Here is a 14,149-nt window from a genome sequence, read left to right on the forward strand (position 1 = left end):
TGCTTGAACAATTTAGATAGAGTTTTGCATAGATGTATTGAAACTAACCTTGTGCTAAATTACGAAAAATGTCATTTTATGGTTGAACAAGGCATAGTTTTGGGACATGTGATCTATAAAAATGGGATTGAAGTGGATCCTACCAAAATTGATGTGATTTCTTATTTGTCTTACCCATCTTGCATCCGCGAGATTCGTTCTTTTCTTGGCCATGCAGGTTTTTACAGGCGATTTATCAAGGATTTCAGCAAGATATCTCTTCCACTGTCAAATTTGCTGCAAAAAGATGTCAGTTTCACCTTCGATGAAAAATGCAAGAAGGCGTTTGATTTCTTAAAGGCAACACTAACCTGTACTCCCATAATTCAGCCATCCAATTGGACCATCCCTTTTGAAATTATGTGTGATGCATCTAACTATGCCGTGGGAGCAGTCCTTGCCAAAGGGTTGGTAAGGCTGCCCATGTTATTTATTATGCTTCTAGGACTTTAGATTATGCACATGCTAATTATACTACCACTGAAAAGGAACTTTTAGCCATTGTTTTTGCACTTGATAAGTTTAGATCACATTTGTTAGGTTCGAAGGTAGTTGTTTTTACTGACCATGCAGCTTTGAAGTTCCTGTTGAAGAAACCAGAAGGAAAACCGAGATTGATCTGGTGGATGTTGTTACTCCAAGAATTTGATTTAGAGATTAAGGATAATAGTGGAGCTGAAAATTTGGTGGCAGATCATTTGAGCATAATAGAAATGGATGAGGACCCCATCCCCATTCAAGATGACTTCCCTGATGAGCAACTGCTACAGTTGCATGAGGTAACTCCTTGGTTTGCTGATTTAGTTAATTATCTCGTTGCTGGAGTCTTTCCTGCAGATGCATCCCGAACACAAATACACAAACTTAAAAGTGATTCCAAATACTATGTGTGGGATGATCAATATCTGTGGAAATTTTGTAGTGACCAGGTGATTAGGCGATGTGTTTCCCACCATGAGGCTCAATCCATTCTGCATTTTTGTCATGCCTCTCAAACTGGAAGACATTTTGGTCATCAACGGACAACAAGAAAAGTCTTAGACTCGGGTTTCTTTTGGCCCACTTTTTTTAAAGATGCTTTTAAGACTTACAAAACTTGTGAACAATGCCAAATAGCAGGAACATCAATCACTCGTAGAAGTGAGATGCCTCAACAACCTATGCTTTTCTGTGACTTTATGGACAACATAAATTTCACACTTTGTAGCCATTTTGGCCGTCACAAAGGTTTGTGACCACCTTATTTGTGGCTGCCTAAGGCCGCCACAGATACCCCCTTTGTGGTTGTTTTTCCCCCTTTGTGAGAGCTTTTGGCCCTCACAAAATACATGTTTTCTTGTTGTGTTTGGTTATGTCTATATTTTACTAGTTGTTGATTATGTTTCGATGTAGGTGGAAGCAATACCCACTAGGACTAATGATTCTAAAGTTGTTGCAGGTTTTATTAGATCAAATATCTTTTGCATGTTTGGAATACCTCGAGCCATCATAAGTGATCAAGGCACTCATTTTTCCAACCGCACCATGGACGCTTTTCTTCGCAAGTATGGGGTTGTGCACAGAGTTTCTACACCTTATCGTCCCTAGACTAATGGGCAAGCTGAAGTCTCAAATAGGGAAATCAAACAGATCTTAGAAAAGATGGTGCAGCCAAACAAGAAAGATTGGAGCCATCGACTTGAAGAAGCTCTTTGGGCTCATAGAACATCCTACAAAACATCAATAGGAATGTCCCCTTATCGACTTGTGTTTGGTAAGGCATGTCACCTCCTAGTAGAAATAGAGCACCGTGCTTATTGGGCGGTCAAGAGTTGTAACCTTGAGATGGAGAAAGCAGGTTTGGAGAGAAAGCTTCCACTGCAACAACTTGAAGAGCTTAGACTTGAAGCTTACGAGAACTCACGCATCTATAAGTAGAAAACTAAGTACTTTCATCATAAGAAGATTTCTAGTAAGAAATTTTCCATTGGCCAACAAGTTTTATTGTTCAAATCCCATTTGAAAATTGTGGTTGGGAAACTTCGATCGAAGTGGATTGACCCTTTTGTTGTTACTAACATTTTTCCTCATGGTGCAGTGGAAATAAAAAGTGAAAACACCGAAAAAAATGTTCAAAGTAAATGGACAACGCCTCAAGCTTTTCCATGAGAGCTTTGTGCTTGAAGATGCTACCATAGAAGAACTCTCCATGGAAGTCTACCTACACTGAAGTTTAAACAGGGAGCTCCATTTCCTTACTCTTATTTTATACTTGTTCCTTTCATTGAGGACATTGCATTGCATGATTTTTCATCAGATTTTATGGTTGTAAATGTTGAGAGTTTGTTTGGATTGGCATGATTTGATAGTATTTTTGCATTCTCTGTAAAATAAATTAGATTAAAATGCTAAATTATGTATCATTTATGATAAGTCAATAACCTTTGTGAGATTTTTTAGCCTTATTATGAATGGAATACATTTTTTTTATCTTTTTTTTTCTTGTGTGTTATCTCAATCATGATTAATAGTTAAGCCAGAACTTGACTTGACTCTTGTCTGCATGCATATATTGAAATGATCTAGGCATTTGTTTCTAATTAAGCTATCAACCAAATAAGCCTACCCTACAATTATCCATTTGTTTAAGCCCCTTTGAGCCTAATTACCCCGTTTTTTGTTATATAGCTCATTACAAGTCTAAAAGTGAAAAACAATGAATTGCCTCAATCTTGGGGGACAAAGGAGTCTTTCCTTACATAAGTGTAGGGGTGCTCAACTTCTTTGTTTAAATTTGAGGGTTATGAAAAAAAAAAAAAAAATATATATATATATGAGGAAAAATGGTTATGTTGTGAGCAAAGAGAGTATGAAAAAAAAAGTTAATGATGTTTTGTTGAGTTACTTCTTAATGTTGTTTTTCTCTTTTAATCATTACTCCTTTATCCTCTTTGATTTTCAGCCCTAGTCTCCTTAGGATTATGTCACCCGGACCATGGCCACGTTACGACCTAAATAAAGACCTTTTAATCATTATCTGCATGTGTTTCAAATATAGATTATAGAGGTTTGTCAAGCCTATGGTAGTGCTAGCTTTCTTGATGTGTTTTGAGTGTAAACAGTAGCCCAAACACTTTGAGTGTAAACACTTTGAGAGAATTTTATATACTGGGAGGACTCTATCACTTATGATGCATTCTTTAGTTAACTTGTCCTCTTGTTTGCCTTGGTTGTGATAACAAAACTATTCATGATTGCCTTAAGCTAGAAATATTTTTTCTCTCACCACGTTGCATTCATTAGAATATTTGAAATCACATGCATTGTTTTGCTCGGAGTGCAAAAGTTTAAGTGTGGGGGAATTTGATCATAGCATTTAGGCACATGTTTTTAGCTTTTTAGTTTGGTATTTTAAAAGCTCTTTATAGCTTAGATTAATATTTTTAGCTTGTTTCTAAACTTTGGGTCGAATTTAAATTATAATTTTATTATTTGCATTTTAGTTTTATTATTTGTATTTTGACTCTTTCTCGCTCTGTAGGTCATAACTTGAGCTCTGGATATCAGATTGGCACATATGAGAAGGCGTTGGAAAGATACGAATCTGAGCTACAACTTTTGTGTTGGAAGCAAAGACCAATTCCGAACTTTACTTGTCCTAAATTGCAGATTTCGTAATCTGGATTTTTTTAATAATTTTAATTAGCGGGTCATTTGTTTTTAAACCCTAAAACCCAATATCAAGTACTATATATTGGCAGTTTTGTTTTTTTTTTTCTAAGAACAGAAAAATTAGGATTCAAATTGCTACAAGAAATAAACAGTTTTATTTTAATTTCATGGAAGGCTAATTTTATAAGATTAATCCACGAGTTCAGAGTTTCATCAACACCTTGAGATTCAGGTTACACTGTCAATTTCGATTCATGATTCTATTCTTGTTTATTTGATTATATTGATATTTTTATTGCTTAAATTGAATTTCAATAGGATTGATTGAATTTACTTGACATAATTTGGTTTCGATTTCTAATTTAATTGAATTATAATTTTGCGACGCTTGATCGTTAATTGTAATATTTTGATGATTGTGATGCTTAATCCAATCAAAGAAACCAAATTCACATAAGATTGATTACGCTTGTTTGATCAATTCTGCAGTCAAATAAGAATAGAATCACAAGTTAAAAATTAAACTCATTGATAGAATTTGTGACAGGTCTGAAACTCGAATAAGTGGATTAATCGTTTTGCTCATCTGTTAAATCAAAAAACTTAAAAACCCGTTTTTAATTTCAATTTTCCATTCGGTTATTATTATTATATCAGAAGTCCTTGCGAAACGATGCTAGTTATTACCTCTATTTATATTTTATCAATTGTATTTGACCCATATGCAACAGCGGATCAAAATGACACAATTTTTATTGCTTGTATACTTGGTAAAAGTTGTAGCTATTTTAGGAAATAAAGAAAAAAGAAAAATTGGATAAAAGAGGATTGGAAAATGGCGTGCACACAAAGAAAAACTAGAGCTTTTTTTTGAAAAAGAAGAAAAGCAAAAAAAGGCTAAAAAGGGTTAAAAAGTTGGTGTGTGCGACTGTAAAGGTGAAAAACAAAGAGGTTGAAAGATGGAAGTGAGTGCTAATGAAGCCCAAAAACAAAACTGAAAAGATAAAATAGAAAACAACAAGAACTAGAGGATACCACAAGAAGCAGAACCAGAATCAGAGGCAGAATCAGAGGCAGAACCAAAGGATACCACAAGAGGCAGAACCAGAATCAGAGGCAAAACCAGAAGATACCACCAAAGGCAGAAACGAAACCAGAGCATACCACAGAGGCAGAAACAGAACAGAAGGAAGAAACTAGAGGATACCACAAGACGAAGAAACAAAACCATAGGAAGAACTAGTACTAGAACCAAAGGATATCACCAGAGGCAGAACTAGAGGATACCACTAGAGGCAGAACTAGAGGATACCACCAGAGGCAGAACTAGAGGATACCACCCGAGACATAACTAGAGAATACCACCAGAGATAGAAACAGAACCAAAGCCATAACCAGAACCAAAGGATACCACCAGAGGTAGAACTAGAGGATATCACCACTGAAAGAAATGGAACCAGAGGCAGAACCAGAACTAGAGGATACCACCAGAGGCAGAACCAGAGGATACCACCAGAGGCAGAAATGGAGCCAGAGGTAGAACTAGAGGATACCACTAGAGGAAGAAATGGAACTAAAGGTAGAACCATAGGATACCAACATAGGCAAAAACATAACCAAAGGCAAAAACTAGAGGATACCATTTGAGGTTGAAACATAACCAGAGGTAGAAAAAGAACCAAAGGCAGAACTAAAGGATACGATCAAAGGTTGAACCAGAGGTAGAAACATAATTGGAGGCAGAAACATAATCGGAGGCAGAACCAGAGGATACCATCATAGGCAGAACTAGAGGATACCACCATGTTGGAACCAAGTTAATTTTACATTTAGAATTTTGATTTTAACAAAAAGTATTTTATGAGAACAATATATTTGACTTCAAAGAGTATGAAAGAAGATTCATGTTTTTGAAGAAAATCTATAATAAGATTTGATTCAAGTTTATAATTGAAGAAAATCTAAAATAATATTTGATTCCAAATTATAATTGATGAAAATCTAAAATAAGATTTGATTCAAGTTTACAATTGAAGAAAATATAAAATAAGATTTAATTCAAATTTATAATTGAATAAAATCTAAAATAAGATTTTATTCAAATTTATAATTGAAGAAAATCTAAAATAACATTTGATTTAAATTTATAATTGAATAAAATCTAAAATAAGATTTGATTTAAATTTAAAATTATGAAAATCTAAATTAAGATTTGATTCATATTTATAATTGAATAAAATCTTTGACCAAGTTGAAAAGATGATATGGTTAAGATTTGAATATTATTTGAAGAAGATTTAATTAAGATTTGATCATGATTTGAAAAAGATTTGATCAATATTTGTAGAAGATTTGATTAAAATTTGAAGAAGATTTGATCAAGATTTGAAGAAGATTTAATTAAGATTTGAAGAAGATTTTATTATGATTAGAAGAGTTTATTTGAAGAATTTACAAACTCAATCTACAAAAAATAGCAACAGAATCAATTTGAAGAATTTACAAACTCAATCTACACAAAATAGGAACATAATCAATATGAAGAATTTATAAACTCAATATGAATAAGATAAAATTTAGAATTAAACAAGGACTAAATTGAAGCCAAAATTGTCTCTATAAATAGACACTCAAAGTTGAAGGAGAAAATCATCGAAAAGCATAAAAGAAAAACTCAAGCTCAAAGTTCTCAATTGATCTTAGAGTTCACAAAGAGAAACATTTGTTCAAGTTAGAAATATTTTCTGAGTTCTCTTTTCTTAGGATCTCGTTGTCCCTATCTGCCTCGTCCATTTTCTTAGTCTTCACTGCCCTTTGAGGAAAAGGAAGTGGTATATTTTTCTCAACTTCAACAGTTTCAGATATCAAAGTATCCTCAACAAACTTGTTATTTTTCACTATAGTTTCAGGTACCTTTGGTATTTCAACACCTTTCCCAGACCTCAATGTAATTGAACTGACATTGGGAGCATTTGGATTTTCTATTGAATGTGCAGGAAATTGGTTTGACCCATGAGTCTGCAATTGATTGATTGAAGTGGCTAGCTGACCAATCTTTTTTTCCAAATTTTGTTTCCAAATTTTGAATGGATATGTTCTTTGTTAAAATTGAAGATTTTGGACAACCATATGTTTAACGAGGTCCTCTAATGAAGGTGCATTGTTTTGTTGTTGAGGAATATTTTGTTGTTGTCTAGGTTGTTGTTGTGCAGATGAATTCCCCCATCTCAAGTTGGGATGGTTTCTCTAACTAGGATTGTACCTGTTAGGTGATAGATCATAGTTGGCTTGAGGATTGTATATATTTGCTCCATATGCTTAAGGAGCATCAGCAATTGGATCTTCTTGCAATGCAGGACATGAATCTGAAGGATACTCTGGAGAAGTGCAAATACCACAGACCACTGGTTAGGTTTTACCTATTGCCAATTTTTTTACTAAAGATGTAAGCTCGTCAAGTTTTCTTTCTAAATTCTTGTTGGAAGAAGCTTGAATTTCATTCACACCCTTTGTCAACACTATTGAATTGCTTCTAGTTGTAAACTTCTGAGAATTAATGGATATGTTCTCAATCAAAGCCTTGCCGCTTCTAGGGTCTTATCAACAAGTGTTCCCCCACTAGCAGCATCGAAAATGCTTCTATCTATAGATAGCAAGCCTTCATAAATATATTGGATGAGTAATTGTTCAGAAATCTAGTGATGAGGACAGCTTGACACTAATTTCTTAAATCTCTCCCAATACTCATGTAATGATTCCCTGTAAATTTGTCTGATGCCACATATTTCTTTTCTAATTGAAGCAGCTCTTGAGGCAGGGAAGAATTTTTCTAGAAACAATATCTTGAGATCATTCCAACTTGTAACAGAACCTGGTTGAAGGTAGTATAACCAGTCCTTGGCAGCATCTTGGAGTGAAAATGGGAAGGTTCTCGGCTTAATGTGGTCTTCTATGACTCTTTGAGGCTTCATGGTAGAACACATAGTATGGAATTCCTTCAAGTGTTTGTGGGGATCTGATGACTCTTCATCATATGCATATTTTCCCACTATATTAGTCTTATTTATCCTCAATCATTAGTTAAATTAAGGATTTATTTGATATATTTTGTTGATTTTTGTTCTTTGAGTTGATAAAATGTTTTGTGTTTTTATTTCGTTGATTAAGTAGGAATTTGTCGTAATTTTACATTGCGTTTTGTATTAGTGCAGTGCTGAATTTTGGTGAGAAATCAACATGACAAATGTAGAGTATTTCAGCCATATCTGGAGTTGTAGATGTTAAATTGGGGTCAAACCAAGTGCAAATGAAAGCTAAGATCCATAGCTACAACTTTCATTAAGACATCGGAACCAAATTCAGATTCGAAAGAGGAGACAAATGCAATATACGCCGGACAGCAGATGCTGAGCGACCGAGCGCGCCCAAGCGCAAGCCAAGCGCTTTTTCCAGCATCTGCTACTGTCCAAACACACTGAAGCGCGTCCAAGCGCGCCTGGGGCGCGCGACCCGCACCAGCAACCATAAAAACGCATATTTTTACTATTTTAGAGATCTTTTTCACTATTGGGAAGTTGGGAGACTTGTGCCCTAGCATAGGAACTCAAAGACGGCCGTTTCTAACATCATTGGAGCAGTTTTATCAAGAATCATTCATGAATCTTTCTTGTAATCCTTCTCTAATCTTTATCTCTTTTATTTCTGTCATGAGTAACTAAACCCTATTTGTTAGGGATGAGTGTAACAAGATGAAACCCTTATTTTTATGATTTGATTTCTGGTTATATGAATGAGTTTATTGAATGATTTTTCTCATCTATGTGCTTAATGCTTTTTATTGCTTGATCAACATTAAAATGTTCTACGATTTGTATTTTGAAACGGAAGTGGACTTTACGAATGCTTGATATGAGAAATTCATGAATTTGTAGTCTAGACATAGGTGCAGGTCATGAAACCAATTAAATTAGTTGCAAAGCAATAATTTATAGGAGAATTTCTATACGGTAATGCTTAATTCTAATCTTAAATCTACTAAGGAATTATGGGTTACTTTGGAATTAAAGGTTCTGTCACTAAGACATTAGGGCAAGAATAATAAAGAGAATTCGGTAATAATTCAATAAAGGAATTCAATAACTAGGATCAAATTAGACACCAAGGTTGGATTCGAAGTGAAACTCATCCCTGACATTTTTCTCAATTTATAAAAGATCAATTTTACTACTGCTATCAATTTTAAATATTATTTCAATCAACTTGGGAACCTTTTGTTCAATTTTAGTAACTAAATATAATTCAATAGTAAAACGCAATCCTTGAGTTCGAAACTCGGTACTACCGTTTTATTATTACTTGCAACGATTCAGTACACTTGCTGAAAAGCTCAGGTTCAAGAGAATGAAGATTCACAGAACTAGCCCTAGTCATGCATCATCATAACAATGCAATACAAAATAACAATTCTGAAAATTTCCAACAATGTCCATAATGCTAAAATTGAAGTGAAAAATTGAAAATCCTACCAAATAAAATCCAAAAAATAAAAAAAATACCACCAAAATTTTTTAAAAATTAAATAAAGGCAACGCAAATTTGTGTGGAATTTTTGGAGGATATGACAAATTCAAAAAAAGGGTCTAAACGAAGGAATTTGGGATTTTGACTATAGAATTGATCAAACAAGCGTAATCAATCCTATGTGAATTTGGTTTCTTTGATTGAATTAAGCATCGCAATCATCAAAATATTACAATTAACGATCAAGCGTCGCAAAATTATAATTCAATTAAATTAGAAACGGAAACTAAATTATGTCAAATAAATTCAATCAATCCTATTGAAATTCAATTTAAGCAATCAAAATATCAATATAATCAAATAAAAAAGAATAGAATCATGAATCGAAATTGACAGTGTAACCTGAATCTCAAGGTGTTGATGAAACTCTGAACTCGTGAATTAATCTTATAAAATTAGTCTTCCATGAAATTAAAATAAAACTGTTTATTTCTTGTATCAATTTGAATCCTAATTTTTCCGTTCTTAGAAAAGAAGCAAAACAGCCAATATATAGTACTTGATATTGGGCTTTAGGGTTTAGGGTTTAAAAACAAGTGACCCGCTAATTAAAATTATTACAAAAATCCAGAATACGAAATCTACAATTTAAGCCCAGTAAAGTTCGGAATTGGTGTTTTTTTCCAATGCTTGCTCATATGCGCCAATCCGATAGCGAGAAATAGTCAAAATACAAATAATAAAATTAAAATGCAAATAATAAAATTATAATTCAAATTCAACCCAAAGTTTAGAAACAAGCTAAAAATATTAATCTAAGCTATAAAGAGCTTTTAAAATACCAAACTAAAAAGCTAAAAACATGTGCCCAAATGCTATGATCACCTTTTTTTTCAGACTTAGATTAACAATCCAAATTTTCTTCAAAAAACAAGTCATAATGCAGAACTCAATTTTGTCCCATGGATAGAAAGATTAATCATTTTTAGTTTATAAATTGAAAACAAAATCATTTTTACAGGGAGGGAGTTTTGAGTTTTAATTTTTTTAATGCTTGTAGGAGAAAAAAAAGTTTGCAGTTTTCATTTTATTAAGCTAGTAAGAGATTGGAGAGATTTCAGTTTTGAGTTTTTTTTAAGTTTGTAAGAGTTTTTTGTTAGTCAAATAAATGAAGCATGAAATGAGTTAACGAAGAATACAACAACTCAAACAAAAAAGAAAAATACAAACAAAGCAAATCAAGGAGTATAGCAAATATTCAACTTGTGTGGTAACATTTTCTAAACTCATCTTTGTAATAATTTTATAGTTTTGTTTAGTCTTATACCTTTAATTATAACTTCGTTTACCATAAATAAGCATTTTAGTTTTTGTTAAAAGTCTTATTAAATTATTTCAATTTTATTAAATTCTTTCAGTGTTATAATAATTGCTATCTTATTCTTTTATTTAAATTATGGACTAAGTACAATTAACATCAACCACTTTTAAAATCATAGACATCCAAAATTCATTCTCCGATTTATCATTATCATCTTTAATAAAAATGAACATCCATGTTATACAAAATCAATGTGGCTAAAAGGTTGGTTGAAATGTTACATTTTGCCCAGCTTAATTTTAATACGTCTGAATTGCGAAAACTTGACGATCTTAAGCTTTAAATAATAATCATCCTTTTAATAAAATAAGACCAACTGAAATGCGACATCAAAATTCAAATAAATAACTAAACTTTCTCATCAAAATCAATTTATCAGACTCAAGGTTTTCTTTTCTTTCATTAAATCAACAATTTCTTTTTTATCCAATCATTTTATTGTAACCTAACTCATTTTCTTTAATAAACAATCAACACATCCGCATTTTCTACCCAAGAACCACATAGCTTTGATTTCTCTATGCACTAGGAGATACGTAGGAGCAAAATCGCACTTTTGTCAAGCATAATAATAAAATTATCTTTTTTCCTCTATGTTATAAATATAATTTTATGATTAGATTCTTTCCATAAAGAAAAAATTATATTTGCATTTAAAAAAAACAAAAAGTAAATGTATATAAGTTAACATTAATTTTGCATAATTAATCATAGGTAACCGTATTTCAACGGATGTCGTAGGGTGCTAATACCTTCCTTACGCATAATCGAACTCCGAACTTAAAATTTGGTTTCAAATACCACTTTTCTTTCTTTGAAGGATTTCCTAATATTTTTCCTTTATTCTAAAATAAAATTTTGGTGGCTACTCCATTGCATTCGGGAAATATTAGAAATTTTAGGCCACGACAAACGTTATTTCGTTTATTTGTTCCTCTTTGCATGTGAACATTTGGTGATATTGATGACGCATGTCCTATTGAAATCCTTGATGAGTTTGTGATGAAAATTTCATGTTTGATTGGTATGATATTTTGAAATGTGTGTTGATAGTTGATGATTTTAAGATGTGATTGTATGATTGTGATTTGAATTTAAGTGTTGTCCCTTGAAAATATGTTGATATGGGTTGCATGAATCTTTTCCTCAGTTTAAATGATAATTAAGGGGGGATTTTAGAGTTAGAATGGGAAGGGATTATGCTGAAACTCGTAAAACAAAATTTTGTATTATGTCAAATTTGATAATCGAGTTTAAATTAGCATAGTGAATTTAAATTAGCTGAGCAAATTTTCTAGTATGAGAATGAGTTCCTTTCTGTTTTAGATTCGTTGAGCGAATCTGATTTTTGCAGTAAGATCTCGATTTTAAAAAGCGCGAGTGTGATTTTTTTTAATATCACCTCAAAATAATTGAAAATAAAAATTGAGATCATTTTTCTCTAGAAATATGAATTGTTATTTTTTATTTTTTAAATAACTCAAATAAAATTGAACCGTCACATTAAAACGACAAGAGAGCATAAATAAATATATCATACTTGGGAGTAGGCAAAAGTAGTCTGAGATGGTAAACCTAAACTATACACAACTAGAAAATATACTAGTGCTATCAGACTTATCAAATAATCGCTCATACCTCTGAAGTATTCTCGAGAAACAGCTACACAGAAGTTTTGCTCCAAGAAAGTTATCCCCCAATGGTCATGTAAAAAAAGTAGAACATGGACCCACCAACAAATGTGAACTGTCAACCTCCACATACAACACATCTCCCCACTAACGCAGTATCATTCCTAGAAGTAACCTCATCCTCCTCTCATGCCATGGAGGGATATGTCTCCTCATATGCCAGGTCAACTCACGAAGTATGTGGCTTCGGTTTAGCTGGGTGTAACACCCTTAATTTTATAATAAATTATTTTAATAATTTAATAAAGTTTTAAATAATTAATTTGATGTGAAAATTATTCTAGTATATGTTGATAAATTTTTATGACTAATTTTCGTTATATGGATGTTTTCTATGATGCGTTAGTTTGATACATATTATATTAAATGAGCGATATAAATAATAAATATTTTATATTATTATTTTATATATTTTTCTAAAAGTAATAGTACTTTAGTGTAATATTTTAAATTACAAGAGTTTTTACGATTTTACATGTATATACGCGTACTCAATTAATGTATTTTATGTGCATTTGATTGCTGTTAAAGTATATACATGGTTATATTTCAATTATTCTAACTACTTTCTATTTTAATTATTTATTTTATAAATAATTATTTTGAGATAGTAGTAATATTGTGTTTGATTTTCTTTAATTTTATATACTTATTTTGGAATTGTGATTTTATATGTATATTTTTTATGATTTAGTAATTAACATAAAATATTGTTGTTATATTTATTTATTTTATAATTTTGACTGTTCTCTAATGACATATTGTTATAATGTGAGTATTTTGAAAAATAAGTATAATTATAGTGATTAATTTGAATATGAGAGTTTGAGTTGTTGATAATATGTATTTTGTTTTAAAAGATTAATTAATTTAATTACTCTAATTTATCACATATTAGTTATGAAATATTAGTAATGTTTTATTAATGAAATTGTGTTTAAAAAAAATATTGAAAAAAATCAGTATTGATAATTGTTGGTTTTAAAAATAGAATAAAATAAATGACTAAAATATGTTTTATAGGTTAGGCCCATATGCAATAGGAAAACCTAATTCAATAATAAAAAAATAAATAAAACAAAACCAAAAATTGAGAGAGAGAAGGCAGTCGTACAAGTGATAGCAACACAAGTCGGTGGCACCATCTTTACCAACAAATTGATACCGGTCATCGATACCTGTTATAGAAAACTTTCTCTGTTTTCGTCCAATTTTCAGTATGTTGTTTCACTCATTTAGTTAGTCAAATAAACCCACTTTCTCATATTTTTAACCATCCTAATTTCTCTCTAAAATATCCGACTTCTCCGTTTCTAAAATTTCTTATTTTGCATCGTTCTTCTTCACCGTAAGTCCGATTTGAGTGAAACCAACGCCAAAACGACCGTGCAAAAAGTGGCTATATTATCCACTTATTGGTTTTTTGATTTCTGGTAAGTTTCCTAAACCGAATTTCGAAATTGGTTTTTAGAGCGTCTTCGCATAATTTAATTTTGACGTTTACCCATAAATTATCGAGTTAGATTAATTGAAGGACAAAGAGTCAAAGAACAAAAGTTGTTTTTGTCGTCGAACCACATTCGTGTGCGAAAACATCAAAATACGGTAAGGGGTGAGAGGGCGTTTGAATTCATGAGTATAATATATTGTAAGATGAACGGGAAAACCGTATTTTCCAACGATTCATCTGGGGCTCGCTACGTATGACAGTAGCCCTTTGAGGGATAAATTAAATAATATGAAAATATGTAAATTGTGAGATTAAAATATAGAATTAAAATATTTCTAAGGTGTTGATTGATTTAATTTATTTAAATGTGTGATATTGATATTATTGTGATATTGAGTGTCGAATTAATTTTACGTA

Source organism: Cicer arietinum, chromosome 3 (genome assembly GCF_000331145.2).
Source record: "Cicer arietinum cultivar CDC Frontier isolate Library 1 chromosome 3, Cicar.CDCFrontier_v2.0, whole genome shotgun sequence".
In the NCBI taxonomy this organism is placed as follows: domain Eukaryota; kingdom Viridiplantae; phylum Streptophyta; class Magnoliopsida; order Fabales; family Fabaceae; genus Cicer; species Cicer arietinum.